At 36.6% G+C, this 6,554-nt stretch overlaps 1 long non-coding RNA gene across 1 annotated transcript; it reads right to left on the bottom strand.

Moving 5' to 3' along the window:
- Positions 1-4,958: 4,958 nt before the first annotated feature.
- Positions 4,959-6,343, bottom strand: LOC137819082 (uncharacterized). Its single transcript, XR_011082231.1, has 3 exons — positions 6,184-6,343; positions 5,958-6,032; positions 4,959-5,131 (listed from the first exon to the last, which is right to left on the bottom strand). It is a non-coding gene; the product is annotated as an uncharacterized lncRNA (long non-coding RNA).
- Positions 6,344-6,554: the final 211 nt, after the last annotated feature.

Here is a 6,554-nt window from a genome sequence, read left to right as displayed (position 1 = left end):
AGTGATAGTGTGGGCACACTGTTTCTGCTTTTTTTTTTAAAAAAAGTGCCGTTACATTATCTCCAACTACAAAAATTTTCGTCCTTGAAAATGAACTTACCAAGAAAAAGATTAGGGTATGATGCTCGTATCACCTCTTCAATTTCCCAAGTGGAATCTCCAGAGGTGAGATCCCACAATACTTTCACCATGGGAATACTTCTTCCACGAAGTTGTTTCACTTGTGAATCTAAAATTATGATTGGCTTCACTTCAAACGACAAATTTTCTTTGACCTGGATGGAATCAGACTCTAGAATGTGGCTAGGATCAGGTACATACTTTCTTAGCTGGGATACATGGAAAATATTGTGAATGTTAGCTAAAGAAGGAGGCAAAGCAATTTCATAAGCCACAGGACCTATTCTCTTGAGAATTTGATAAGGTCCTATGAACTTAGGAGTCAATTTCATGGATTTGAGTGTTCTTCCTACACCAGTGAACGGTGTAACTCTCAAAAAAACATGCTCGTCCACAGAGAATTCTAAAGGTCTTCTTCTTTGATCTGCATAAGATTTTTGCCTTCTGAGAGATGTTTTTAATCTTTCCTGAATCATTTTCACTTTCTCATTGGTTTGTTGTATTAATTATGGTCCAATTAACACACTCTCACCATCCTGAAACCAGCACAGAGGTGTCCTACACTTTCTTCCGTATAATGCCTCGAAAGGAGCCATTCCTATGCTAGCTTGGTAACTGTTATTGTAAGTGAACTCTACCAATGGTAGAATTTCATCCCAACTGCCCAAATGATCTAACACACAAGTCCTAAGCAAATCCTCTAAGGACTGGATAGTTCTCTCTGATTGTCCATTAGTCTGAGGATGATATGATGAACTAAGTCTGAGTTTAGTCCCCAAAGCTTCTTGAAGCGTTTGCCAGAATCTGGAGGTGAATCTGGGATCTCTATCTGAAACTATGTTGGAGGGTACACCATGCAATCTGACTATTTCATCTATGTAAATCTGGGCCAACTTCCGCATAGAGATTCTCAAGTCTATAGGTAGGAAGTGTGTCGTCTTTGTCAACCTGTCCACTATGACCCAAACAGAGTCATGTTTCCTCAAAGTACGTGGTAAGTGGATAACAAAATCCATTGAGATACTATCCCACTTCCACACAGGAATGTCTAACTGAGTTAACATGCCTCCAGGTCGTTGATGTTCAATCTTTGATTTCTGACAAGTCAAGCAAGCAGCTACAAACTTGGCTACATCATTCTTCATGCCATGCCACCAATAAGACTTCTTGAGATCTTGATACATCTTGGTCATCCCTGGGTGTAAACTGAGTTTGCTTTTATGACCTTCAGATAACACTGTTTGCTTTAGTTCATTATCCTCTAGTATGCATATTCTATTTTTGAATCTCAAAATACCATCCAGTTCTAAAGAGAAGTCTTTAGCTTTGTCAGTATTTAATAAGCCCATGATGTTCTTCAATTTTGAATCTTCCAACTGCTTCTCCTTCACCTTCTCCAGAAATTCATTAGTTATAACAAGGGTATTACAACTAATGCAATTTGAAGACATGGAAACCTCCAAATTCATACTCCTAAAATCTTCAATCAATGCTAACTCTCTAATCATAAGCGAAGACATTTGTATCTTTTTACGACTCAACGCATCTGCAACAACATTTTCCTTCCCAGGATGGTATATCAGCTGGAAATCATAGTCTTTTAAAAATTCAATCCATCTCCTCTGCCTCATATTTAACTCCTTCTGATCAAACAAATACTTCAAGCTTTTATGATCACTAAACACATTAAAACTAACTCCGTAAAGAAAATGTCTCCATATTTTTAAAGCAAAGACAATTGCTGCCAATTCTAGATCATGAGTTGGATAATTTCTTTCATGCACCTTTAACTGACGAGAAGCGTAGGCAACAACTTTCTTATTCTGCATCAGAACACAACCCAATCCCTGATAGGAAGCATCACAGAAAACTTCAAAAGACTGATTGGTATCAGGGATTGTCAATACATGAGCATTAGTCAACCTTCTTTTCAACTCTTCAAAGCTTTTCTCACATTGTTCAGTCCATGCAAAAGGATGATCCTTTCTAGTCAATTGGGTCAAAGGAGCCACTACTTTAGAAAAGCCTTCTATAAATCTCCTGTAATATCCTGCTAACCCGACAAAACTTCTAATTTCTGTAACTGTTTTAGGACGTTCCCACTGAAGTACAACCTCCACTTTAGAAGGATCTACTGATATTCCCTGTGCAGAGATGACATGTCCTAAAAATTGTATTTCTGACATCCAGAAGTCACATTTTGAAAGTTTAGCATATAACTGTTTTTCTCTCAAAATGTTCAGGACGATTCTAAGATGTTCTGCATGTTCTTCCCTTGTACGAGAATAGATCAAGATGTCATCTATGAACACTACCACAAACTTATCAAGAAAAGGTCTGAATATCCGATTCATATAATCCATAAAAATAGCTGGAGCATTAGTCACACCAAATGGCATGACCAAAAATTCATAGTGACCATACCTTGATCTAAAAGTAGTCTTCTGAACATCTTCCGCTTTCACTGAAATTTGGTGATAACCTGAGCGCAGATCTATCTTAGAAAAGACAACTGCCCCATGCAACTGATCCATCAAGTCATCAATTCTAGGAAGAGGATATTTATTCTTTATTGTCAACTTGTTTAATTGTCTGTAATCTATGCATAGACGTGACGAACAATCTTTCTTCTTCACTAATAGCATTGGAGCTCCCCATGGAGAAACACTAGGTCAAATGAATTGCTTCTCCAATAAGTCTTCTAGTTGTTTCTTCAATTCAACTAACTCTGCTGGTGTCATTCGGTATGGGGAAATTGACACAGGGCCTGCTCCGGGAATCAAGTCTATTGCAAACTCTATCTCTCTTTTAGGTGGAAGTCCAAGAATCTCATCAGGAAATACATCCATAAACTCCTGAACTACAAACATATCTTTTTGTACTTTATCAGTAACTATAGAACAAGCCAAGAGCATAAAACATTCTGCACCTTCTCGTATCTCTCTCTCAAACTGATGAGCTGAGATAACCTGCATTCCTTCTAATTTAGGGAAAATTAACTTCTTCCGACCACAATCTATAAGGATATGATTAACAGACAACCAATCCATTCCCAATATAACCTCCAAATCTTTTAGAGGTATACAAATCATGTTGATCTTGTATCTCTGCCCATTTATAATTACTAGACACTCAGCACACATGGAAAAAGTTACTATAATACCTTCTGTTGGTGTAGAGACCACCAACTCAAATTATAATTCTTGGACTAGCAACTTAAGTTTCTTAGCATAATCAAAAAAATATAAAAGAATGGGTTGCCCCAGAATCAAACAATACAGATAAATGTGTTCCAAGGATAAGACAAATACCTCTAACAAGGCTATCAAACTGCGAAGGTTTAGCTCCACTAATGGCAAAAACTCTACTAGTAGCTTTGGGTTTTTGATTACTATTTTGTTGTACTTGCTGCACTCCGCCAGAATTTGGAGCTCCCAATTGGACACGACAGTCTTTTGTAGCATACCCATATCTATGACATCTATCACATGTAACGTTTGGCACTGGATGAGGACAAAATTTAACTATGTGTTCCCCACCACATCTAAAACATCTGACATTTGGTAACAACTGAGAAGTAGGTCCTCCACTCCTGAAGGATTGAGGTCTGGAATAAGGCTTATTTTTATCTTCATATTTGGGTGTGCTTCTAGAAGGTCCTCCCACTTGAGGCTTAGCAAGTGTGCTACTACTTTTCAAACTCTCCACTACTTTTGCTTTCTCCATTAGAGCAGGGAAATCTCTAATAGACATAGGAATTACCACTTCTTTAAGCTCTTGCTTCAACCCAAACTCAAATTTTCTACATCTCCAAGCCTCAGTCCTGGTCTGGGTGTAGAATCTAGCTAGGTGTTTGAACCTAGTAGCATATTCAGTGACTGAAAAATTTCCTTGTTCCAGCTGCATGAATTCAATTTCTTTTGCATATCTGACACTATCAGGAAAATACTCCTCTAGGAATCTTACTTTGAAGTTCTCCCAAGTAGCATCTTCACCTTTGTCTTCCATCATTTGCTTCATGCCTATCCACCAAAACTCAGCTTCTTCAATAAGCATATAGATGGCATAAGATAACTTTCTCTCTTCAGGGCATTGAGTAGCTTTAAAGATTCTTTCTATGTCTCTCACCCACTGGTCTGCTCCATCTGGATTTACCTTCCCATTAAACTTGGGTGGATTGTGTCTCAGAAAATCCTCCAGACTAGAGGTATGGGGTTGTTGATGAAGCTGAGATGCATCAACTGCTAATCTAGTAGTTTCTAATTGATGAAGGGCGGCCTGATGCTATTGTGCCATAGTAGCACTCTGTTGTTGCAAGGTTGTTGCCATCATCTCTATTGCCCGAGCTAAGTTGGGCATATCTACTGGTGGAGGAGGAGTAGGTGGTCTACGTGCCATCTTCTAAGCACATAAAGAATTGGATTAGAAATTACTAAAAATTTCCAACAACATCTTTAAGACAAATTAACTTCAAAGAAATAATCACACGAAACAGGTAAAAAAACACCAATCAAAACTTATCTCTGAAATGTACTCTAGCTACTTACAATTAAGATAGAAAATAATCTTGATCCAGTCATGAGTGTGCACCCTCACCACTCTATCAAGATTCTTTTCATTCTTATTACTTTCATCTTTATTCATAACAACTAATTTGACTCAAGCACAAACAAAGTTTCAAGAAAACAACTTTGTTAAACATCCTATTAGAGACTTTTAACTTAGTCTTAAGCTAGACTTAAACAAAAATCTACACACATGAGAAACACAATAAACCCACTACCCTCAGGTTATCCTAAGGATGAACCGCTCTGATACCATTAAATGTAACACCCCATAATTTACATATAACTATTACAATACCGGTTCTACATATTTCTATACAAACTTACAGTTTTTCAAAACATTCCTAATACGTGATTAGGACATATAGAAATACAAATATTTACAATATAAGTTTCAAAATCAACGCCTTAAAACTCTTCTGATCCTCAGACACCTGTAAGATCATCTGCTCGTGTACGTAATACAGTCATCGCAGTTCAAACACAACAAGAAAAGCAAGGGTAAGCTAGTGAAAATAGAATTTTATAATATACGCAATTAAATCAAAAGAGAAAACCAAGTTACATGATCAATTTCTCAAATTATACAATCTTCTTCAAATCCCAACACTAAAACAATCACATAGATCTCACATGGATCTACACATCCAAGATATTCAACAAACAACGTCTTCCGGAAGACCCGTATTAAGTAAGTCCTACCAGAGACTAACACCTGATCCAAAGATTACCAGCGAATCCAACAGAAAGGATCAAGGTAAGTTCAATTCAACCCAAGCCGTGCATCTCATATGTCACGGTGTGCATGAACTCCCCCATCAGCTTCTCACCACCTGATATCTTAGTCTATGTGACTTAGATCATCAGTGAAGCTCGGAGATCTCTGTTACCACATAGGCATCAATACTTAATACACAACAAACATCAGTCCATACATTATCCCGACATCAATATTTAATACACAATGAACATCAGTCCATACATTATCCCAAATGTATGAATTCAATTCCATACCATTTCGTCATACAATATAATTCAAAAAGTGATCCAAAATATTCAAAAGTCTATTTGACGTAAAAAAAATAACACTTTAATATTAAATCATTAAAACCGAATATTTCCACAAATTTAAATAATATATAAACAAACAACCCAATATATATAAACACACAACATCCCTGCAAGAAAAATTGAATATTGGGACCACGTCCCTTCCGCATTCAGATCTTCTATCCTAGGGTGCTATTAAAAATTAAATTTAGCTTCCTTTACCTCAATTGCTTGCTTTCCAAGCAACTTTTAAAATTTTATTCCCCACCGTTTGGATAAGCTTCAAGATTTACGGGCCTAATGCAAATTATCCAAACAAAACAAAATTTCAGTATATAATAGAATAAGTTGAGAGGATTAAACTTCTCAACTGACCCCACCAAGATTGATGACTAAATCCTAAGGAAAAACAGAGAACAAAGGATATTTAGAGTAAAAATGAACTTACTCTGTTTGAAAATCTGATCGGGTAGAAATGTTCCTTAACTCCTCTGCTACAGCGTGGTATGATCAGATTCTAAAATAGATGAGGTATGAAGTGAGAAATTAAGAGAGAAGGGAGAGGAGAGAAGTTGGTAGAGAGAGAAAGTGATTTGGAAGAATGAAGAAGAAAGTGATAGTGTGGGCACACTGTCTGTGCTTTTTTTTTTTAAAAAAAAGTGTCGTTACATCTTGGGTATTTGTAGTAAGAAAACTATTGGAATGAATTTTTATCAAATTTTTTTTCATGGTAAACAGATTTCCAATGTGTACTAGGATGCTAAAATATTTCACGTTGACACATCATTAACGTAAATATTATAATATAGTCACGTTAAA

Source organism: Phaseolus vulgaris, chromosome 10 (assembly GCF_000499845.2).
Source record: "Phaseolus vulgaris cultivar G19833 chromosome 10, P. vulgaris v2.0, whole genome shotgun sequence".
NCBI lineage: Eukaryota > Viridiplantae > Streptophyta > Magnoliopsida > Fabales > Fabaceae > Phaseolus > Phaseolus vulgaris.
Note: the sequence above shows the minus strand (reverse complement) of the source record. Positions and strands in the feature narration are given on the sequence as shown.